The 25,517-nt window shown below is 42.1% G+C and overlaps 1 protein-coding gene and 1 non-coding gene across 3 annotated transcripts in view; one reads left to right on the top strand and one right to left on the bottom strand.

Annotated features, from left to right (window-relative positions):
• Positions 1-25,517, top strand: part of LOC124594958 (chromosome transmission fidelity protein 18 homolog) — a 467,415-nt gene that overhangs the window by 388,217 nt on the left and 53,681 nt on the right. The window lies entirely within an intron of this gene.
• On the bottom strand, positions 20,417-20,490 carry Trnai-uau. Its single transcript has one exon. It is a non-coding gene; the product is annotated as a tRNA-Ile (tRNA).

Genomic DNA, 25,517 nt, shown 5'->3' with positions numbered 1-25,517 from the left:
CAAAACACGATTTAACACTTTTGTTTTTACTTCTTAGAAAATTTAATTTTACCGCTCAGGGTGTAATTGCTCCCAGGTTGGGAACCACAGCCCCAGTCATGTTTTACACATATTCCTATCCTGCCAGCAGTAGATCACACCTGCCCTGGCTGCGATCTAACTGTTTATTTAGTTTCGCTGTTTTCATCTTTGTTTTTCTCGTCAGGTATCCTTTGCTATTGACTGCGTTCTTACTTGAGCAATTTTATCTCCGCCGCTGTGACAGAATAAATGAAAAATGGGACAGATAGGCTTAATTTGCCTTCTCCTAGGGGGATGCCGAACTTAGAAAATGTGAGCGCGCCTCCCTTTGCGTTTGCTAACGCATTGTCTTTATGAACAGTGGGTCTGAAAACGAGTGACGTGGACTCCACTAATTAATAACATTATCAATTATTTTTGCACTTACGTTATTAGAAGGACGCTGAAAGAGAGCGTGTCCAACAAAGCAACCAGAAGATTTCTTCTGACAGTCGCATGAATCTGATATGATATCCCCAATTCTGCGGGGAACCGCCTCATTCCTTATCTTATCAGTTCATTTGATTTTCAGTATCCTTCCATAACACCGTATCTCGGACCCTTCGGTTCTCTTCTTTTGGTGAGTGCGTTTCCATTCGATGCTGTACTTCACACGTACATTCTCGTAATATATTTCTCGTATTGAGACCCATGTTTGAGCTATTAGGCTTCGTTTAGCGAGGAATCGTCTCCTTGCCTGTGCTATCAATAACTCTTACGACGTCCTTTCCTCGTGCGTCGTGAGATATTTTACTTCCAAGGTTGCAGTATTTATTCACTTTGGCTACTCCGTGGCCCCAGTGGTTCACATTAAGGTTGTCGCTGATCTCATTTTTGCTACTGATTCCTTCGTCCTTCTTTGGCTTACCCTGCAGTTAGTGCTCGTTGGAGCGATACTTCCCTCAGTTGGTCCAATATTATCATCTCACTTTCATAGAGATTAGAAATGTCACCACCGAATTTTGTCACTGGTATGCCTTCATGTTGCATTTTAATCACTCTTCAGATAATTTCTTATACTTCCGTCATTGCTTCTTCAGTGTACATACTGAACAGTATGGAAAAAAGACTACATACCTGTCTTACGACCTTTTTAATTCCAGTAACGCTGGCTGTCTTGGTTTTATGTAGTTATTGTTCCACTTTTCTTGGAAATATAGTACATTACCTCGCTTTGCCTGTAGCTTGACATATTTTAATGAGAATATCAAATATATTACGCCATTTTACTTTGTAGAACGCTGTTTCTACGTCAGCACATGCTATGAAAATTTAAACTATGATTTTTCTGAAATTTTGCCTCCATTACCATGCATAACGACAGAAATGCTTTTTGTATATAACACAATTCTGTTAGAGATATATGTATTTTGAAACAGATTTTTATGTTATCTTGCAGAGAGTGTAACTTGCATAATATTTTGTGAGAAAACATAGACCGTGAAGATATGTTAAAAAATTGCAACTGTATTGTTAGAAGATTTTCGTTTTCTTCGTGTTTACAGCTTACTAGTAATTCGTAACTATCCTCACGTCACGGAGCATATCGTTTAAAAACTGTTGTCCAATGTTTGCGAATGATCAGTGTAGAGGGTTTTAGTACATCTGTAATTTATATTAACGTACAACTATTGAACTAAGATGGTTTTCTACTCTCAGATAGTGTGTTACGTCGAACTGAGAGGGGACAAAAATTAGCGTGTTGTAGTATTTCCGTCTGTCACGGCCAGACAACAAAACTTAACCGACGAGAGAAAAATGGGGAGTGTGTGAATATAGACCAGTCAACAAAACTCAACTGACGAGAGAAAAGTGGTGAGTGGATGAATATAGACCCTTACATTACAAGGTTTTTTATTACAAAGGTCATTTTTTCCATGTAAGCGGCGGCCAAAGCTGCTTGTATTAATTTCCTTATATTTATTTCAATTTTTTTGACGGAGTAGTTTCTGGAATTAACGCCCATAAATTCCGTCTAGAAAGCAAAATACAAAGAAAAAAAATTGTAACGCTGCACCACATGCATTCGAAGTGCTACGAATTCTCAAGTACAGTCGGCGTGACTGCATGATAACATAACAAACTGTAGAGACGAAAACAGCCTTCGTTCAGATTTATGCTCTACAAAGTCGACTCCACAAGCCACTTTGAGGTTGGTTTTTGAACTATTTTCCACACTCATTTCTTCGCTTGTTGGTGCTGGGGGTTGCACTTTAGCGAACCAACCAAGCAAATGCACTTTTCAAAACACATTTCGTTCAACTTTAGTTACTCCGATCAACATTGAAAAATAGTAAACATGAAATTCGTGAACATGATGAGAGGTGATGTTTTATAAATAAACCAAGGCTTCTAGATGTCATCAGAAAACAATAAGCGATTTGGTGACTTTATTCCCTCTTTCTCCACTTCGATAAACATTAATTTGTCATTTTTGGTTGGTTCAAAAATGGCTCTGAGCACTATGGGACTTAACATCTGAGGTCATCAGTCCCCTAGAATTTAGAACTACTTTACCTAACCAACCTAAGGACATCACATACATCCATGCCCGAGGCAGGATTCGAACCTGCTACCGTAGCGGTCGCACGGTTCCAGACTGAAGCGCCTAGAACTGCTCGGCCACAACGGTCGGCTTTTGGTTGGTTATTTTTGTCGACGACCAGTATGGTACCCTTAGTTGTTGTGACTTGTTTATATTTCCAATATACAGTATCAACGTAACATTATTGAAATACGAATAAATATTTTGTGAATATTTTCTTGCTATATTCCATAACTCGTTTGAAACCCTGGATTTAATCATATCACGATATAATTTCAGGCCGTTGTATCAAGAAGATGGCATCCATATATCTGCATATAGTGCTGAAATAATGATTACCGTTTAAATCTAAAAATTAATCCACTTATAAAGTCCTAAATGGATTATCAGTCGTTTGAGGTGCAGTACGTTTTGTATAATTCCCGACTTTTAAGTTGTGGTATGACTTACGGACGTGCGAAAATGGAGTCAACTTCTTGATACCGAGTACTTTCATGTCAGTACCGCTACTTACATACTCTGTACTTTTCAGTTAAGTATTATAATAATATAAGTATTATTACCTCAAATCAGTATTTTAAAGCAGGCATCGTATAGATCCTAGTAATGATTTACTACATTTTTATTGTTAAGTCAAATTTTTTGCTCCATATCTCGGTTCAGACACATTCAACAATTGAAAGTACGAGCGCCAGTAGGCCAACAACTGTGAGAGCCATGTGCACACGTGCAACAGAGCGAGTGTACACGAATGCATTTGCGAATCTTCGTATCGTTGACAACGTTTCGTTCACAGTTCGTTCATTTGGAATCCCTTGTTTTCACGATTCAACTTCTTTGTTTCTTTTTGTGTAGTCGTTTAGATCAGTTTAAGTGCAAGAATTCCTGACTTAGCAGACAGAATGACGCTTACCGAAAGTGAAACGCAGCAGTATTTTCGTCCTATATTCATATATCTCCGTCTTGATAGCATATTACTACACAATGACCTGTTTCGGCTTCAGAGATGTATGCTGACAAACATAATTTGTACACACAGTTACATAAGTGAGCAAATAACAAATGTGATCTCAACTTTATTTCTTCAATTGATAGTATTTTGATAAACGATAACAATGAAACGAGGTGCAAAATCAGTTTCAAAAATTTTGAGTTTGGGGAATGCCAGTACGTCACATTTGAAAAAGCGTTTTAAACACCATCACTCTGCAGCGCAAAGGTGAAATTATTTGCTTAACCAGGGAATAAGGGAGTGAATAGTGCTTTACACATTTTTTTTAATAAAAATATGACATGGATGGAAGAAGGACGTAAATCAGAAATTGGAGTTTTGAAATAACAGAGCTTCAAGAATTACCGTCGTAGAATATTGCCTTAATAAATCACACCGTAGCAATGTGATCTGTCATGATAAGCTTGATTCGCTGGGAAGAACGTAATACACAATGAAAGTAAAAACGTTGCTTGATTCAACGCTTATTTGAGTCCACACTCTAAGAAAACAAAAGCACCCGGAAGGAATTATCCGAATGGGGTGGAAATCGGTAGACGTGATGTACATGTACAGGCAAACAAATAATTACAATTTCAGCAAAATCGGATGATTTATTCAAGAAAGAGAGATTCACAAATTGAGGAAGTCAATAACGCATTGGTCCACCTCTGACCCTTATACCAGCAGTTATTAGGAATGGCATTGATTGACAGAGTTGGTGGATGTCATCCTGAGGGATATCGTGCCAAATTCTGTGCAGATGGCGCGTTATATCGTCAAAATCCAGAGCTGGCTGGAGGACCCTGCCCATAATGCTCCAAACTTTCTCAGTTTTGGAGAGATCAGGTGACCTCGATGGCCAGGGGAGGGCTTGGCAAGCACGAAGACTTGCAGTAGAAACTCGCGCCGTATGCAGGTTGGCATTATCTTGCTGAAATGCAAGCCCAGGATGGCCTCTCCATGAAGTGCAGTAAAATGGGGCGTAAAATATCGTCGACGTACCGCTGTGCTGTAAGGGTGCCATGTATGACACTCAAAGAGGTCCAAGCAACGAAAAGAAACATCACCCCAGATTGTCACCCCTGATTGTCGAGCCGTATGGTGGGTGACATTCAGGGTGGTATCCCGCTGCTGTCTGGGGCGTCTCGAGACACGTCTTCGGCCCGGCTTCTCATTGACCGGAGTAGAACGTCTTCATGGATGAGTCACGCTTCCCAACTGACGCCGAGGGCCAGCGAAGATGATTGTGGAGCCGCACCGAACATTGGTAGGGTACCGCCAACCTGATGGTCGCCCGCCATAATGATCGAGAACCCGGAGTGGTGATCTGAGGTGCTATTTCTTTTCTTAGCAAGACCGCTTTGGTTCTCATCCGCAGCACAGAGGTACTCCTACGATATTCTACGCCGCGTTTTATTGCCCTTCACGGGAAGCCAATGTGGCCTTACGTGCAGAAAGATAATGCCCACCCGTACATGGCGAGAATTTCTACTGCTTGTCTTCGTGCTTGCCACACCCTACCTTGGCCAACAAGATGACCGAATCTCTCCCCAATTGAGAACGTTTGGAGCATTATGGGCAAGGCCCACCAATCATCTCGGGATTTTGACGATCGACCGCGCCCAATGGACAGAATTTGGCACGATATCCCTTAGGAAGACATCTAACAACTCCTATCAATCAATCCCAAGCCGAATAACTGCTTGCATAGGGGCCAGAGGAGGACCAACGCGTTACTGAGTTTCTCAATTTGTGAAGCTCGTTCTCTTGAATAAGTAAATCATTCAGATTTTTCAGAAAGTGTATTGATTTGTTTTGCCTGTAGATATACCTCTACCAATTACGGTTGCATTCGGATAATTATTTCGTTTTGCCCCGGCTTTTTTACAAAAATTAGTCATTTTTGTTTTATTTTCATATTGACCTACTTATGTTTAGTAACCTTTTGAGATGCTGCTATTTATTTGTTTTCTATTTTTCTAGTATGCTTTTGTCTTCACCCCGTCTTTGTCGTTTCCTTTCTTCTGTCCATGTTGTTCCGATTTCTTATTTCTTCTACCTTGAAAGCGTTGTAATTTTAGTATCTTTTTTTTTTTGTTAAAATGTTTCTTTTTCTTATTTCACGTTCTCTGGTGACGTTTGTTACTAGTTCTTCTCTTATTTCTGTAATCCATGCTACTGTCGATGTATTTTTCGAGAAATACTGGAATATTTATTTTGTTAGCTTCAATTCATTCATTCGGTAGATGTCTCCAAAGGAAACTAACCTTCCATTTGCCATTACTTTTTATATTTGCTCAATATATTTGTAGATCTCCGCATTACTCATTTTCCAATCCACTGTAGTTTATTGTACCCATTATTTTTCTAATAATCCGTCTTTCTAGTACGTCTGTTCTATCCAACTTACAGTTCATCGTTATCATTGACATGGATGTAAACGTCCTGGTATTACGAGTGTTTTATAGTGTTTTAGTTTTATTAATCTGGATACGTTTTTCTTACTGTAGATTTTTTTGTCAAGGCATACGCTCTTTTCCATTTTACCACCTCTTACATCTGTTGCAAATTTTTCTAGTCCATTTCCTGTATCATTTCTTCAATATATTTGAATATACTATCTCGCTCTATTTTGTCACCTTGTGTTTATTTTGATGTTTCTTGTATTTTTTTGTGTTGAAGTTATTTTTTCTACTGAAATTTTGAGACCAGTCCTATGTACTATTTTTTCTATCATTTTTTTGTGTAACTAATATTCTCAGATATTTTTATATTATCGCGAAATCGTCTGCGAAAGGAAAGTAGTTTACCTTGTTCCATTTGCTTTCCTTCTCCTGAACTACTGGTTGAATTTTGTGTTTTTCTCTTTTTTAACTCCAGATTCCAGACCCTTACATTTTCTTTAAAAAGCACAGTTAAGCAATAAAGGTGATGAGCCGTCCCCATGTCTAACATCAGTTTCTATTTAAAATTGCTGAGGTACTTCTGTCACACATTTGACATATATTTTATTTGCAAGACTTTCACGAATTACATTCCTTAATTTTGCCTTAAGACCAAATTCTCTCTAATGATTTTATGTGTTGTTTCTCTGTCGAATCAAATGCATTTTACTGAAATAAATCGTAGTATTATAGATTTGCTGATTAATATACTTTGGCGAATTTTGATTTTAAGTAAAAAATATTATTGATTTTACATTTTAAAAATCTGTCTTAATTATAAGCCAATGGCCTTGGCGCAATGATAACACCGGTTCCCGTCAGATCACCGAAGTGAAGCACTGTCGGGCTTGGCTAGCACGTGAATGGGTCAGCCTCCAGGTCTGCCGAGTGCTGTTGGCAACTGGGGTGCACAGATCCCATGTGAGGCCAGTTGAGGATCGACTTGATTAAGAAGTAGCTACAACGGTCACTAAAACTAACAACGGCCGGGATAGCAGTGTGCTGAACATATGCCTCTCCGTATCCGCATCCTGTGATGCCTGACGGCTGAGGATGACACGGCGGCCGGTCGGTACTGTTAGGCCTTCGGACGTTGCTTTTTTTTTTTTTTTTTTTTTTTTTTTTTTTTTTTTTTTTTTTTTTTTTTTTTTTTTTTTAGATATGAAAAACAGAGATGGAGAAACTGAAACCGACAGAGGCAATTTTTTTTTCTTTTTTTTTTTATTAAATATACCTATTGGTACGTCGAGGTATCGACCCTTTCCTTTCGAGACTTTTCTGTTGGTATAGTTTGCTATCGACAAATTTATATCGACGCGTTTCTATCGATATTTTCATGAGTACGAAACTTGTGTTACGAATCGGTACTACTTACGAGTAAAGTATCGATGCTGTTCCTTCGACAGCCTGAGTCTAAGTAGGAGACATTGTCAGACTCATCGATTTAATTGTATCAGAAATGGCGATTTTAGAATATCGCCCTCTCTCGGATAAATTTCTGCAGACGGTTACGAGGCGGTGCTTAACGAGGCTGCGCCCTCTCCAGTTTTGTTTTCTCGCCGCCCCCCCCCCCCCCCCCCCCGCAGCTCCCGAGCGCTCCTGCGCTACTACTTTGCGGCCGGCGGCGTAACCTAAACAACATTACTCGCGGGCGGATTGCGCTAAATAACGCACGATCGCGCGACTCGCTCTGCGGCGGGCGGAAAGTAATTATCGCTCTGGCGGGGCTGGTGCGGGCCGGCGCAGCCCGCGCGGCACGCGCAGTCTCCGGGCGCGGCGCCGCTGCGACGCGTACCGTACCGTATTACCGCCGGCACTTTCCGCATAATGCATCAAAAGCGGCGCCGGGGCGGGGGTATTTACGGCTGCGGCTAAAGAGGTAAGTGTAATGGTGTTAATTTAGCACGCAAGACGGCGCCCCTCCCCCTCCTCCCCTTTCCTCCTTCCCGGCGGCGCTCGCCTCCAGCTAATGTATTTCATCTTACCCCAGGGAGGAGCAGCAGTAGCAGCCGCCGCCGCCACCGCTGCCGCCGAGCGCCCTAATGGCTGCGTTTTAATTAGCCTAATGGACTCTAAAATCTCGGCGGTTTACACAAACGGAATTTGAACAATGCCGCGGCGCGGCGCTATCTGCTCCGGCGTGCGGTGCGGCTGCCGTGTCCCAGCGCAGCTCCTGCTGCTAATAATTAACTGCGCTTCTTATAGATAGGTGGAGCGAGGCGCCGCGCCGCGCCGTGCTGTGCTACCAGGCTGCTGCTGCACAGCGGCTACGCTGTCGCCTCCTGCCTGACTGCCTCACCGTGCACGCGATCCCCCTCCCTCCCCCAAACAAGTCCATATAAAAACAAAGGACGGGCTAAAGTCTAAATCGGGCCCAACGCCAAGCCACGGCGATGTACTTCTATCGCTCATACGTTGGCAACACGTCAGTTTCTTGTAGCCAGCGCGATGATACTTTCACATGCCTACCTCTACGTCTACATCTACGTGATTACTGTGCTATTCACAATAAAGTGCCTGGCAGAGGGTTCAATGAACCACCTTTATGCTGTCTCTCTAGCGTTCCACTCTCGAACGGCAAGCGGGAAAAACGAGCACTTAATTTTTTCTGTGCGAGCCCTGATTTCTCTTATTTTATCGTGATGATCATTTCTCCCTATGTAGGTGGGTGCCAACAGAATGTTCTCGCAATCGGGGGAGAAAACTGGTGATTGAAATTACATGAGAAGATCCCATCGCAACGAAAATCACCTTTGTTTTGATGATTGCCACTCCAATTCACGTATCATGTCTGTGACACTATCTCCCCTATTTCGCGATAATACAAAACGAGCTGCCCTTCTTTGTACTTTTTCGATGTTATCCGTCAGTCCCACCTGATGCGGATCCCACACCGCACAGCAATACTCCAGAATAGGGCGGACAAGCGTAATGTAAGCAGTCTCTTTAGTATACCTGTTGCACCTTCTAAGTGTTCTGCCAAGGAATCGCAGTCTTTCGTTTGCTCTACCCACAACATTACCTATGTGATCGTTCCAATTTAGGTTATTTGTAATTGTAATCCCTAAGTATTTAGTTGAATTTACAGCCCTCAGATTTGTGTGACATTTCGCGTAATCAAAATTTAGCTGATTTTTTTCGGTACTCATCTGAATAACTTCACACTTTTCTTTATTCAGTGTCAATTGTCACTTTTCGCACCATACAGATATCTTATCTAAATCATTTTGCAAGCCGTTTTGATCATCTGATGACTTTACAAGACGGTAAATGCCGACTATTACGACTTGTCCGCACTTGTTACGAATTTATCACCTTAATTATAGAGTTACGCGAAGTTACCAGAAATTTCCGGAAATAGACATTTTACAATCTGATGTTTCAAAAAAATCGAGAAATTTCTCTAATCATATAGTCTAATAGTAAAATATGTTATAGATTGTAATGATTTCCTTCCTAAGTACGCAGTAAATCTGTCTACGAATAATTTCGTCACCACAGCTTACTAAAGGCGCGTTTACACTGCGTTCGAAACAGGTTCTCCAACATTGATCGCGGCTAGTACTGGACTGCATGTGTTCGCAACATGTAATCAACATCTTGGCTGTGTCGGAATCACGTATTACGCTTTGTCGGAAATATACCCCTTGGCGTGTAAGTTCCTGCAACAATCGTCGGTAGGGTCCAGGCGGAATGAGGGAGCGCTGTGGTCTGAGCAATATTTTCGTGGCATTCCTTGGGTGATCTCGTCATTCTGGAAGGCACAATGCATCAACACAAGTATGCATGTATCCTTGGGGACCATCTCTAGCCCTAAGTGTGGTTAATTTTTTTCCTTCCCCCATACAATGGCATACACCAGCTGCACAATTAAATGTGTCACACAGCTCACTGTGTGCAAGCGTGATTCGAAGAACACGAGGATAAGTTTACCGTACTCCCCTGGCCACCAAACGTCTCAGATTCAAACCCAGTAGAGGATGTGTGCGACTACCTCGATCGGGCTTTCGCGCCATGGAAAAACCTAACGCAGACGGCCGTACCACAGGAGTTGCCATGGCTCCACAATCCTCTCGGTATCTTTCAGATCCTCACTGACACTCTTCCTTCTCGTTTGCACTGCAAAAGGTGGTTATTCAGTATTTTGGCAGGTGGTCGTATTAATGTTACTGGACCGTTTACTTGCCTTTGGTATCTTAGGATTGTGTGCATGTCTGACGGTGTGTTTCAAGTCTCATAGATCATACAAACCAGCTTGTATAGTTGTTCGGTTGCCACTTCCTCCAGTGAGAAGTTCCTTACAAGTGCCAGATAATGGAACATTAATGTGACTGTGTGTGAGTAGCACCCCTTGCACGCATGGAAGTCTATATGTCATGGTTTCGTGTCTTTGTGTGTGTAAGGGGATGGAAGTGTGGGCGTGGGAGAAAGAGGAGGGAGGGGAGGTAGCTGTGTTTGGGCCGTGAAACGTAAGCGCTGCCCCGAGCAGGAGTGGCCGATGCTGCGGCTTGGTGTGGTGTGTGTTGTCGGGTTTGCAGACGGCAGGCAGCAGCCAGCGGAAATGCGGCGCTGGCCGGCGTAACGGGCGCTGATAAAGTGGGGGCGGCAAAGTGGCTGTGTCTTCTCGCAAGAAAGCGATGGCCATTTCCTTCCTGCGCGCGCCGCGCCGCGCCTCGCCGTACCTCGCGATAGCTCTTGCGGGGGCGGGGCGGCGCGGAGGGGCAGACCTGCCCGCCCTCCTGCCCGTACAGTCGCGTCCCGCCTCTCTAGACCTCCCCTCACTGTGGCTCCAGTTGGTACGGTCAGTGCAAGTTCGGTTGCGGATTGTGGATAAAAGGGCGTCTGTTTCAGTTTCTTTCCTGTTAAACAAGCTGACTCAACTCGCACAGTAGTAAAAACACCGGTGCTGGGTTCAAATTCCAGCCGTGCGTTACAGAGTTAGGTATGCCGTGATTTTCCTAAACGACGATGATTAATCAGACGGTACCGAGCCTAAGGCGTCATCAATTAACTCTTTAAGGTGCTCCGGAAAGGTAGGAAAACAATGCAGAATTCATTCATATAAAAAGTACCTTTTCTTACAAATTATTGGAATACAAATTTGAAAAAAAAAACCTATGACGTGTAGGCTACACATTTCTAACCACTTTAACAGATGGATTTCTGAAGTATTGATTAGTTTTAGGATAATAATTATTTTTCTAAAACGTGGATATAAAAAGTAAAAAAAATCATCTACCCCTTTCTGTATATGTGAGGCTCTAACTTCTTTGGGATTTATAAAATAAGAAAAACCCTTTGTTAAAAAATGCACAATACTCCAGTGAGTATACACTGTAATTTCGAACAAATTCTGGCAACTAGAAACTGAGAAAAAGTACAGTTTATTCTTTTTTTTTTAAAAAAAAAAAGATACAACTTACGGGAAACAGCCACTAAAGTTGTCAATGAATCCCAGCTCCACACATGATGGGCTCTCCGCGACCTCTTCCATCTCGCTATATTCTTTTTCCTGCTTGTCTACCTTGTCTCGCTATTATTTCAATGTTTTTAACAGTTCTTTCTCATACCATAAGCCTTTTTTTTAATTTTCACACTTGTTTCACTGTGAAACGACCAACAGTTTGTAGCAGCTTTTCAAGTTTTCACATAGTGCAACATTTCCTTCATTGAACGTTGTCGCCGCGTGGTTTGAGGCGCCATGTCACGAATTGCGAGGTCCCTGCCGCCGGAGGTTCGAGTCCTCCTTCGAACATGGGTGTGTGTGGTGTTATTAGCTTAAGTTAGTTTAGTAGAGTGTAAATATAGCGATCGATGATCTCAGCAGTTTGGTCCCTTAGGAATTCACACACATTTGAATGTTGTCACTGCATCAAAGACACCGATACGCAATGTACTGATTGCCACAACACTATCCTTGGCAGTTGTAGCCCAGATTATGCTCTTGATGGACTTGTTAGGAATGTGGGCGTGGCCACGAAGACATTTCCTCAATCGACGTGCACCTGACACACCTTTGAAAGTTCCTTTCTGAACGTCCGCTATGGCAAAAGGAATAGTTGGTTTGTGAATAAATTTCTTACCATTTTGCTGTGCTGTGTTGTATTTGCACAAGGCGTGTGATGCAAACTGCCCATACAGATTTTCTCATATCTTCTACGCTACTAACAGTTCACCTGATGGTCATACCGTAATAATTTTGAATTATTTCTCCGACAGATCATGTTAGTCTGTTCTTACCATCTAATGCTCTGCCATATCCAATTTCTTTCCATGGTATGGAATTTTTAGTCGTCGCAGCCTCGTATCCATTCGCTTTTGCATATGACCTATGTACTTCTGATTAGCGATAGTTACATTTTCTCCATATTGCTTCTCTTTCTCAACTGCTTTGAAAGTTTTTCAATCCCCATCTTCTAAATAATTGCCGTCTGTGACGTGGCATTCAAACAATCAAATTTCATTCTGAAAACTGTCAAATGTTTGTGGTCACGCTCGCACAATATTTTGTTTAAATGAATGAATAAACCAGAAATAAGGCAATAATATATATGTCTTACATATATCGTTGGAAAAGCGAAAATCAATTGATTATATCGAATAAAAGAATGAAAAATTTCAAGTTTCAACCTGTCCGGAGCCCCTTAAATCAGTTAAATCAGTGAAACGGTTATGCCGGTCCGTGGCCTGCTCGTTCTCAGTAGTTTCGACAGACATATCCGTCCGCAGCATTATGTGGCTTGTATCTAATGAGAATGAGGTGTTTGAGGCCGACAGGTGTTTTAATTGCTGTCAGCTAATGCTTCCACCACTAGACAGAAACCCTCGTCAGTGAAAATAATGTATTCTCGGTCGGTTATATCGTTTTTCATTGTATATAGCGGTAACGAGACAAAGTATGACTGTCTTTATCCTGAAATGAAATCCTCAAATTGTTTTAAAGCTTGCTGATGATTTTCTCAGAAACCTTTGTTGTTATGGATGGGTCCGCCTTTTTGCAAGTACGCAATTATTTTCTACAAGCCTGCGAACTGAATTCAGAAGACCTTGACATTTGGTGCAGTAGCCCAGGTGAACTATAAGTTAAAATTTAGGAAATTGCAAAGGCGCGAGATTAAGGATACGGAACCTAGATAAGTTTACAGAACTAGAGATTGTTTAGTGTTTCAGGGGGAGCATTAGACAATATTTGACAAACAGGGAAAGGAATACAGTAGCAGACGATTGGGTAGCTTTGACAGATGAAACAGTGAAGGCAGCAGATGATGAAATAGGTAAAAAGACAATACCTAGTACACATTCTTCAATAAGTTACGAAAGCAGAAAATATAAAAATGTAGAAAATGATGTAGGCGAAAGGGAGTACAGATGCCTAGAACCAGAAATTGGCAGAAAGTGCAAAATCTAAGCAGGAATGGCTAGACTATAAATGCAAGGGTGTAGGAACATGTTGGGGAAAATAGGTACCGCCTATAGTAAGATTAAAGATACCTTCGAGAAAAGAGAAGCAACTAATATATACAAGGTGAGTAAGGAGGAGAGGTACATGCTTTGAGGGGTGATAGTACTAGTGATTCTGAACAAAAAACTTCATATGGACGTATGCCCTATTTCGAATGATTTCCAAGATAGAACACATTTAATATCACTTTAGTACGTTTTTCTTGAATAACTCGAAAACCGCACCCTCGAGCGAAAACGTATCTGAGTACAAAATTAACTATATTAAATTTCCTACAAAAAGGATCGTATTCATTTTTTTCTCTAGAAGTAATGGTTTGTGCGAAGAGCGCACGAGAGTGTTAAAAAAACTCGCTCGACGCGCATGCGCTGTAGCTTACGTAGTTTTTGTAGGCCAATTTGAGGTAGAATAACAAGGTAGCAAGTTGAGACGAACAATTTGATATGGGACACTTTTGGTCCATCAAATCGGGAAACTACCTCAAATTGGCCTACAAAAACTACGTAAGCTACAGCGCATGCGCGTCCAGCGAGTTTTTCAACATTCTCGCGCTCTCTTCGCACAAACCATTAGTTCTAGAGGGAAAAAAATACGACCTTTTTTGCAGGAAATTTAATATAGGTTAATTTTGTACTGCGACACGTTTTCGCTGGAGGATGCGGTTTTCGACTTATTCAAGAAAAACGTACAAAAGTGATATTAAATGTGTTCTATCACGGAAACCATTCGGAATAGGGCATAGGTCCACGAGAAGTTTTTTGTTCAGAATCAATAATACTATCACCCCTCAAAGCATGTACCTTTCCTCTTGACTCATCCTGTATACACGCAGTGCAATTGACATGAACTCGAAGACGATATTGTAGAAAGGAAGGAGGAAGTAGATGAAGATGAGATGGGAGACATGATACTGCGAGAATAATTTGGCTGATGAGATATTAAAAGTAGTAGATGAGTTTTGCTATTTGGGTAGCAAAATAATTGATTATGGCCGAAGAAGAGAGAACATAAAATGCAGACAGGCAAGAACAAGAAAAGTATTTCTGAAAACGGAATTTTGTTAACATCGAAGTTAAATTTAGGGGCTAGGAAGTCTTCCCTGAAGGTATTTTTCTGGAGCGTAGCTTTGTACGGAAATGAAACGTGAGCAATAAGCAATTCAGATAAGTAGAAAATAAAAACTTTTGAAATCTGGTGCTGTAAAAGAATGCTTATGACTGCTTGTGTAGACCGTGAAGCTAACTGAGGAGGTACTGAGTTGAATTGGGGAGACAAAAAATTTGTGGCACAACTTGACTACAAGAAGGGATCTGTTTATAGAACACCTTCTGAGGCATCAAGGAACTGCCAGTTTTTTATTAAAGGGAAGTGTTGGTTAAAGCTGTTGTGGGAGACCAAGGTATGATTACAGTAAGCAGTTTCAGACGGGTATACTTCGGGGTTCATGCAGATGCTATTGACACACCAGTTAGAAATGCTAAACGGCTCAGCCATTATCGCAGGTTAGGCACATGACAAGTAACAAATGAACACCTTTTCAAACCTGTACATGTCTTTTGAGCCCTACTATTCAGTATGTCGTGTGGCCGCCATGCGCTGCAATTAGAGCTGCCATAAGTCGTGGCATTGAATCAATAAGGCTCTGAATACTTTCCTGAGGGATTTCCCTCCACAGAGTTTGTATCAGAGCCCACAAATCCGTGACATCAGTTACTGGAAAACCGTGACGCACCAAGTGCCTACCAACCATGTCCCAGACGTGTTCAATGGGCGACATGTCTGGCGAACGACACTCTTTGAAGAAGGTCTGTACATTCGTCGCAATATGTGGCCAAGCATTGTCCTGTTGAAATGTGGCCTGTGGAGATGCCTGAAGCAGGGGGAGTACCTCAGGCTCCACAACCTAGTTAGGTACCGGTTGCTGCTCAAAGTGCTCGCAGTATGTACGAGACGAGATCGGTTGTTGTAACCAATGGCGCCCCCAAACCATCACACCTGGTGTTTGTCCGCTGTGCCGCTCCACAATGCAGCCCTCCAGGTTGCCCTCATCACTGTACTGCCGGACACGTATGCGGCCATCACTGTAGGACACGTTTATGTGGGACTCATCCGAAAAGATTACATGTTGCCACTCAGCACCCCAGTGACGGTATTCACGCGCCCATTGCAGTCGGAGGAGCTTGTGGTTCCTGGACAGTGGAAGCCGACTTAATGGCATGCGTGCAACCAGTCCAACCTGCAGCAGACGGCGAAGAACCGTCGATGCAGACAAGTTCACACCTGTTGCAGTGCTCCAGCGACGACCCAACACTGTGGATGACGCTGTACGGTCCGTAATAGCCATGCGGACAAGATGTCGGTCATCCCGTACTGTGGTCATGTTCCGTGGTCCAGTTCCCGCTCGTCGCTGCGTGCGACCTTCCTCTATCAATTGCTTCAACACACGCATCACTGTCGTTGCAGCATTCCCTGTGCGAGCCGATATGTCACGGTATGACAACCCCGTTTCCCGGAGACCGGTCATTCTCCCCTGTTCGAACTCGCTCACATTCCGATATGGCTCCCTTTGACGTCGACGAGGCTTACTGGCGTTCACTGTATTGTTTGCACCTTGTGTGACAGCTCACGTATTGCTTGCACACTCGTCGCCACTTCCACCAAGTGTGACACTATTCGGGTAATAACTTTGCACTTTTCACGAACGGCAGTGTATTTCCTAGACCACTTCCAAGGCATCTAGTTTGTTCTCAGATAAAGCAGATTCGCCTTCTGCTACAGTCAGAGCAACGGGCCAGAGCGACATGCAGTACTAGCTGTTTGCGTACTGGACACTGATTACTACGCCACGCCAGTGACATCCCTTATGTCGTACTAAAACACGCTCTCTATACCGAATTGAACATATGTTGTATCCGCACGTTCACTAGCCGATCTAAAGGATCTGGACACTGCTAGTGGACATTATTGCAGATGTGTCCACACTTCTCCTTTATGACGACTCGAATTCTAATGGGGACACTTTCAGTGATGTGTGTGAATGTCTGTGGAGGAATGGCATCCCACTGTCAAGAGCCGAAATCCGAGAGGGTAGTGATGTTGGATGCTAGGATCTGGAGCGAAGTCGACGTTCAAGCGCATCCCGAAGCTGTTACAGTGGGTTCAGGTCGTGACTCTGAGCATGTCAGTCAGTTTCAGGAATGTTATTGTCCACAAACCGTGTCCTCACCGATGCTGCTTTGTAACATACAGCATTGCCATCCTGATACAATCAATCATCGTCTCCGAATTGTACGCATTATACAGTGGTGTTAAATGTGTTCATTACTTCTGCATTTACTGTTGTCGTAAGGGCAGTATGAGGGCCACACCGTAACCACGGATAACAACCCCGTACCGTAACAACACATTCACCGCACTTCACTGTTGGTACCACACATAACGGCAGGTAACGTTCGCTAGACATTCGCCAAAGCCAAATTCTTCCATCAAATTTTCACAGCGTATGGCGTGATTCATTACTGGAGGTCACTAGTTTGAAGTCATCCAGTGTCCACCACCTCTATCCTCACTTAGGACCGACTACAGAAACGAGGAATTGCTCATCATTTTTTCTAAAACAGTCCTGGTCTTACTTCCAAATCTTTCACGGGCTGCCAGGTGTGGCCGAGCGGTTCTAGGCGCTTCAGTCTGATACAGCGTGACCGCTACGTCGCAGGTTCGAATCCTGCCTCGGGCATGAATGTGTGTGATGTCCTTAGGTTAGTTAGGTTGAAGTAGTTCAAGTTCTAGAGGACTGATGACCTCAGAAGTTAAGTCCCATAGTGCTCAGAGCCATTTTTGTCTATCGCGAACCCAACAAAGCTGGATTAGTTAAGAGAATTTTTACTTATTTCAACAAGTTCGAAATTCGTCGATGAAAACCAGAATACGTTCTACTATAACTGACTAAGATAACCAAACGCGGTACTTTACCTTCACTGATTATAATGCACTAGTAGTAAAGTTCGGTGTACCGTTGCAAATACTGAGTACACTGAATTCCAAAGAGGTCACATTTGAATTGTCCTAACTAAAATTATCTCAAAGTTTCATGACCCCTTTAGTCAGATTCTGCTTAACGGAGGTTACTTCAGTGCTAAGGGAACAAATCTGTAGAATCTGCTTGTGGCTAACTTTGCTTTTACTTGACTTGTGATGGGCAAACTAACATTCTCGCATGCACTCTTACAAAATAACATATGCCGATATTTTTACATACAAGGTGTCCCAGGAGGAATTTCTGCATTCAGGCTTATGGTAGGAACGATCATTCGAAGCAGAAAAGTCCAGGAAATATGGGCTCTAAAACGCGTACCTCAAAGAGCTATGAGCACTTGTTTCAGTGTAGCAAAGATGAATAAGTTCTCATAGTTCTTAACGCATGCACTTTAGTTCATATGTTTAATGGACATTTATTTCTTTGTTTGGTCCATACTACCAACTGTCAGAATACGGAAAGCAAAAAACTTGAAGCACAAGAGTTTTCTTTCACAGCATTTAAGATAGAAAATGTTTATAACTCTAAAGACGTGCATTTTAGAATCCATGTTTACTAGACTTTTTTGCTTCGAATGATCGTTCCTGTCATGTACGTGAACATAGACTACTACTCCTACATGCAGTCTATACGAGAATGTCTGTTCCCTAACATTTGAGGATTTAATGAAACAAATTGATTACACATGTATCATTCAAAGTATCGCTGGTCAATACTTTCACCCATCTTTCGGGCAGTGTACGAATCCCGCGTCAAAAAAATTGTTCATCTTTTGAAGCGATCCACGAATCAATCCAATTTGTGACTTCTTCATGAGATCGGAAGCGTTGGTCACCCAGGCCATGCACCATCGATCTAAACAGGTGATATTCAGAGGGAGCAATGTCTGGAGAATACGGCGGGTGGGGTAGGGCTTCCCATTCTAACGTTTCCAAGTACGTTCTGACCTCTTTTGCAACGTGGGGCAAAGCGTTGTCGTGCTGCATAATCACTTTATCGTGCCTCTCGCTAGATTGCGGCCGTTTGTCTTTTAATGCTCTGCTCAAACGCGTTAATTGCGTTCAATAACGAGCACCTGTGATTGTTTCACGTGGTCTTAACCCTCATTGTACGCGACGCCCAGCTGGTCCCACCAAATGCAGAGAATGATCTTGGAGCCGTCAATATTCGGTTTGGCCGTCAGCGTGGAAGCATAGCAGGGATATCCCCATGATTTTTTGCGTTTAGGGTTATCGTAATGAACCCATTTTTCGTCCCCGTCACAATGCGATGCAGAAATCCCTTTCGTTTTTGCCTCTGAAGCAACTGTTCACAAACACACAAATGCCGTTCAACGTCTCTTGGTTTCAGCTTACAAGGGACCCAATTTCATTCTTTCTGAATCATGCCCATAGCCTTGAGACCTTTTGAAATGGCTTGCTGTGTCACTCCCATTTATCGTGCCAATTCTTCTTGAGTTTGGCGCGAGTCTTCACTAAGCAATGTCTCCACTTCTGTATCTTCGAAAACATCCTCTCTTCCACTATATGCCGGTCTACGACATTAAAATCACCGTTCTTGAAGCGTTGAAACCACTCATGACACTTTCTTTCACTAATAGCGTCCTTACCATATGTACTTGAGAGCATTGTATGAGACTCAGCCGCTCCTTTCTTCATACTGAAACAAAACAGTAACACCTCCCGCAAAAGACGACAATTAGGCTCGTAAACTGACATTTTCAATCAAGAAGAACTTTATGATGCAGACACAAATCGACTAATGTTTGAATGAGGTTATGTTGACCGATGTCAAAGCTAACTGCCTGACGTCTGCGATCTGTTTCTTTCGACCGCTACATACCCTTGTCGCCACCCATCGGCAAATGGCGGAAGCAAAATGGTACACCTTACACTTAAAAGGTCATCTGTTCGCTATCGAAGACATCTATGTGGATAAGACGAATGATTACGTCATCTATATGATGAACTAAGAACGGGTAAATCATTAAGAATTAGCAGTGTAAACTGACCGACCGGAACTTCGTAATAGATTCTGACTGAACTATGTAGTAAACATTGATGGATGCAGTACGTGTTGTGCATAAAAACACAAAGCTTGACATGAACTGAGTGATCATAGTATCTGGAGACACTTCTATCAATAACTGATAAAAGCATTTCAGCATAAAATTTGAGGCTGGAAAGAAGATGGAAAGTGAACGTTTGTTATAAGTTACGTCGTATTACACATCCAGTCTTCCTGTTGCTAAGCAAAAATCAATTTGGTACTTTCTCTACTAAACAGAAAAATGTTCGCAAACTAATGCTACCGTAATGAGACCGTTATTCACTGGGTGAAATTTTATTTCAAACATGAAATTTAATGTTCACACTGTTCCTGTTATGCGGTACGATGGCAAATTGTAGCTGTGAGAGAGTTTTAAACTGATTATGAAACGGTCTGCATTTCTTATGACTTTATAAACGTCTGCATAAAAGTTAGTTTACATGTTGTTTCTAGACATGAAACGAAGTTGATCGCTTTGTAGATTCCTGGAAGATTCATCTGTCTCATCTGGCGCCGTACTCGCCGAGCTGGATGCTCTGTGATGCCGGTGTACTGCATCCTTTCTGGCGATTGCTGGACCACAGTAAGAAGGCGGTTGCTGTCTTGTCATAGGAAAAGTAATTCATAGAAGGCTAATAAAATTTTCGCTGCTGCTCCCGCGCGTCGTCTCGTGGCTGAACCCATACTGCAAATTATGTGAATGCTTCGTGTAACTTCTTTCAGAATCATATTATGTAATTTGAAAGTGGAGGGGGAGAAAGAGAGGAACTCGTGAAGTAAGCTCCATCGGGACTGTACGCGGAGTCAGCGGCGCCGAGTGAAAATGTGTGCCAGACCGGAAATCGAACCCGGGACCTCCTGCTTATAAGGCAGTTGCGTTAACCACCGCGCCACCCAGACACAGTGTTTATCGTAATTGCGCGGACTATCTTGGTACGGAAGAACAGACTACACGCATTCACGTAATTGTGTCGCCTCGATGGGCAATGAATCCACCACCTTCACTGCGAAAGCACAATCATGTTCAGCCTCGTGCAGGGATCTCAAAATAGAGGTAACATGAAAGAACAGGTCAGTGTACCACTCAGAGAAATCATGGTGCTATTGCATTCTCTTGGTAGCCGGCCCATGTGGCCGAACGGTTGTAGGCGCTTCAGTCCGGAACCGCGCGACCGCTACGGTCGCAGGTTCGAATCCTGCCTCGGGCATGGATGTGTGTGATGTCCTTGAGTTAGATACGTTTACGTTGCTCTAAGTTCTAGGGGACTGATGACCTCAAATGTTAAGTCCCATAGTGCTCAGAGCCATTTAAACCATTTTCTTGATGTACTCTTGAACTCTTCCTCTCAACTTCTTATGTGCCGAGTCTTGAAAAATCTTCTCTCACGTAATTCTTGGTTCTGGTTTTTCGTCTTTTCTTTACGGTCTTCCCTTCTTGCGATTTCATATTCTGCGTCGAATTTCAGAATTAGTTTTCCTCTCGAGATTACGGGGGGTATTGCAACAATTGCAAAGCAATCGCGTTCTCAAAACTTCTGTGCGCTTCTCGCCTCCTCACGTTATTACTGCGTTCTCCCTCTCCGTACCGCGTCTCTTCTTCGCTTTCAGCAGACTTTCAAACTGCTCTGCCTTTCACGAGATAATTAATTTTTTACTAATTAACTCTTCGCTCTCACCCGACCTTTGCTGCACATCCGAGTTCCGACCAAGACTGACTATATTTCAAAACTTCACGTTCTTTTCTTAAACTAGTCCGTCCTTTCATTCATCATCATCATCACCATCACCATCATCATTTTCGTCAGATTCCTGCTATATTAGCAGTCCTTTGCCTCTCGATTTTCTGCGATCCATTGCTTCCTTCTTAAGGCTGCTGTATGTTGTACCGTCCATAACGTCATCCAGTATCTGAAATCTCTTCCTTCCTCGCTTCCTTGTTCCTTCTACATAACCTTCTAAAACTGTTTTTATCAGTCCGTCATTCTTTCTAAATATATGCCCAATCCAATTTCTTTTTCTTCTTTTTTATTACATCTGGTAACCGTTCCTCCATGTCCAAATCTGTCTTTCTTCCTCAAAGTCCACCTTTCAGCGCCATACAGAACAACACTCCATACAAAACATTTTGAGTCTTTTCCTCAGTTCTGTGTCCAGACTGCTGCAGAAAATTCTCCTTTTCTTATAAAATTCCTCTTTTGCCATTGCTATCCTTGTTTTAATTTCTGTGCTGCACTTCCAGTCGTTTTCTTATCCTGCTTCCAAGATACTTAAAATTTTGCACCTGTTCTAATACTTCTCCATTCAGCATAATTTTTATTTCTTTATTTCCTCCTAGCGCCAATACTTTTTTTTTGTTTGTATTAATTTTCATTCCATAATTTTTGTTTGTGTTAATTTTCAATCCATAATTTTTTCCGTTAGCTTTAATGGTATCCACTAAACCCTGTAATTCTTTTTCTCCTGTGGCTAGGAGGGCCATGTCATCAGCAAATCTCAAACACTCTAGTCTTCTTCTTTCAATATCTACTCCTTTGTCATCTAATGAGCATTGGTCAATCATATTTTCCAAGTAGAGGTTGAAAAGGGTAGGTGATAGCATCCTTGTGTTACTCCTTTTCCTAGTCCGATCCAGTTTGTACTTTCTCCCTTCACTTTAACTGAGGCTTTTTGATTCAGATATAATGAGTTTACAGGTCTTCTGGTTTTGCAGTCCACTCTCTTTTCCCTCATTATAGTCACCAGCTTGTCCCAAGCCACATTGTCAAATGCCTTTTCTCGATCAATGAAGCGCATATAGAGGTCTTTTCCTTTTTCGATAAACCTTCCTCCCGAGATTCGTACCTTTCATTACAGGACAAAAAACCTCACCCTTACAAAATATAACAAACTTTCTTCTAATAATCACACATGCTACCTATGTCCATCTTAACACTTCCGAGTCCCATCTGAGATCATTTCACATATTTCTTCCCACTTACATTTTTTTTTCATAGATTAAACTTTCCGTACTGGACCAAATCTTCAGAATAAACGGAAGTTGTATGTAGTTGCATCGACAAAATAATCCTACAACTTCATACAGCATTTTTCCTTACATTTTCATTTACACCAAGTACCATCAGTGGACTCGGACAGCTTTAGAGGAGTTGATATATCTCTGATGGATTTGTTACTCACGTGATTAACAATAACTTGACATGAAATAGCAAAAAGAAATTAAAATAATTGACTAATTAGCGTACAGTCCTGCTAAATTTTAGAATGGCGAAATGCTGTTACGTGATCGTAGAGGGGGGTGAAAATATTCCTGTTGTACTGCTCCCTTCTTTCTAACTCCCTGCTCACAGTCCCTGCGGAGGTGTACACATCCAAATCATCCTAAAAATATTTCCCTAATTTACCAAAGGCAAGTTGTTTGTGAACAATAATGAATGTCATTTCAGAGGATCAAAATCAAAACGTTTATAATCTCAAACAAAAGTGAATTCTGTCCACAGGGTTTTCGGAAATTCCCGTTACAAACTTGTAGGATTTGTAGAGGAGAGTGAGGACATGATATTTGAATAGGAACCGATGCACCGAAACGTACGGTTTCCGTGCTACAGCCGAGTGAAAATATATTTGCTAGGTAGGTATGCAACAGGGTAGTCATGGTGGGGGAATGGTTGCGTCTATCCTACCTCTCTGACTTGGTTCGAGCCTCATTCACGTGTCTGTGAGTGTCAGAGCAAGATGACTGAATACACGTTTGCAGAATACACCGACATGATCCTTCTGAATGGCGAACCTCACGGTATCGGAAGAGCTGTTAGCCGCCTTGATCAAGATCGTTCTCCACAATGTCCGACTCCATTGTGTACCCTTTTCGCCACTATTACGCAACGCCTTCTATAAAGGGACGACTGTGGTGCTGCAAGAAGACGCCGCGCAGAGAACTGGAAGTGGCCGTACTGCATCACGTTGAAGAGAACCCGTCAACGACTATGTGAGCAATTTCGTTGACTATTAATGAGTGGAATTGTAAAACAAGTGATGTACTGGGTCACGCCTAATCAGTTAATTGTAAAAGTGGTCGAGTTGGCAAAATGTTTTCAAATTGTTTTAACATGGAAATAATACGTCTCCAGACACTGGTTCCAGTTCAAAATATTACCTATTCAGTCCCCTATACATATATATGTCCTAGAAGTCTGTAACAGGACTTTCCGGACAATCTGCATAATATCTTGTAATTTCCTGTCTCACAAATCCTCTCCGCCGGCCGCAGTGGCCGAGCGGTTCTAGGCGCTTCAGTCCGGAACCGCGCTGCTGCTACGGCCGCAGGTCTGAATCCTGCCTCGGGCATGGATGTGTGTGATGTCCTTAGGTTAGTTAGGTTTAAGTAGTTCTAAGTCTAGGGGACTGATGACCTCAGATGTTACGTCCCATAGCGCTCAGAGCCATTTGAACAATTTTCCCATTTGCTGTTTATGGTTTTCAATTCTGATGCGTTATAGCTGACTCTATTCTTAATGTGTCTCCTGAGTAGAGTTTGAGTGAATTACGACGGGATCGTTAAGTCTTTCTATATGAAGAATTGATCGTTTTCACTAATTAAGCTAAAGACGCTCTCGCTGAAGGCAACTGTGGCAGGTATTTAATATTTTTCTTACCATTCAAGCAAGCCGAAGAAGCCGTTGAGAGTTATTTTTCCACTCATATAGTTTTCTTGTAAGTCTCTACTAACTAGGAGAAGAAAATCTTTTGCCCAGTTCTCAGACTTCGTCTTCTTACTATGTCGTGCAATTGCTTCTTGGCTGCTGTGACTAGGTACTTGTACTGAAAATATATGTGCTCCAATTAATATTTAGAGAATGGTGTTGGGATCCTACTTACCTAACCTGCATGTGGTTAAAATATATAATAATATCCACATAACCTTTGAAATTTACGTTCACCGCATCTCTGTCGTCCCTCTTGGTAACGCACAATTTTTCATTGTTCGTTAGCATCCTTAATGTATGGTACTTAGGCACCACAAACGTTACAGTACTGACGTCCATTTTCTGCTCTAGAAAGATTTCAGCTACAGGTAGCATCAGACATATGCGAGCAGCCCGTAGTGACTTGCTTTTCACGCGTTCTGCTTTAAAATTGTGACTAAAGCATTTTCGCTTAATGTTTATGTTATACGTGACGTGTAAGTACTGCTTCTTTTTGTACTGTTAATCAGTTTTCAGTCTTCAAACTGTATTTTTATGCTTTTACTTAAGCAAAAAGTTACCATGTCTGTTGTTGTCAAATAAAACTTTGCCTGTTAGTTCATGCTCTAAATACTGTTCATTTTAATATCCAGCTGTCTATATTTTAAATGTAAGTAGCCTCATTATATTTACGGCTACTAGATACACTCGTGGTGTAATGTTCATCTGCCCGCCTTGGTAACGCGGGCGCCTAAGTAGATACTACCTAAAATAAAATGTTTTTTTTAAATTTTTTTAAAATTACATTTACGTTAAGTCCTCATCCTCACTTCCATATTCCTCCATTCCTGAAGGTTAGGTCCGGCTGCTCCACTGTCAGGAGCAGACTGTAAGGTGTAACTTGACATTGTACCTATCAACTTTAACACTGAGTCAGGTAGATCAGATGATAACTTCCTATTCGCTGTAGCGCACTACTTAATATAAGAATCGAGTTCAGAGTATCGATATTCATGCTATTACGCCATTTTCATTTGTCAATCCTCATTTGACTAAAATTCCTCTCCACTTGTGCAGTTGAGTTGGGGAGACCTAACACTTTAATTGCGAGACGCCATAACTTTTGAAAGCAATTCATGCCTGTGAAATTTTTATAAGTAACTGCTTCAGCCCAAAAATACGCTGAATTACTAGCGCCGCACCACGTTATGGAACTGATATTCCGTCACTGACTAATGATGGGTT

The sequence above is a fragment of the Schistocerca americana genome, chromosome 2 (genome assembly GCF_021461395.2).
Source record: "Schistocerca americana isolate TAMUIC-IGC-003095 chromosome 2, iqSchAmer2.1, whole genome shotgun sequence".
NCBI lineage: Eukaryota > Metazoa > Arthropoda > Insecta > Orthoptera > Acrididae > Schistocerca > Schistocerca americana.
This window is presented reverse-complemented; position numbering and strand designations above follow the sequence as displayed.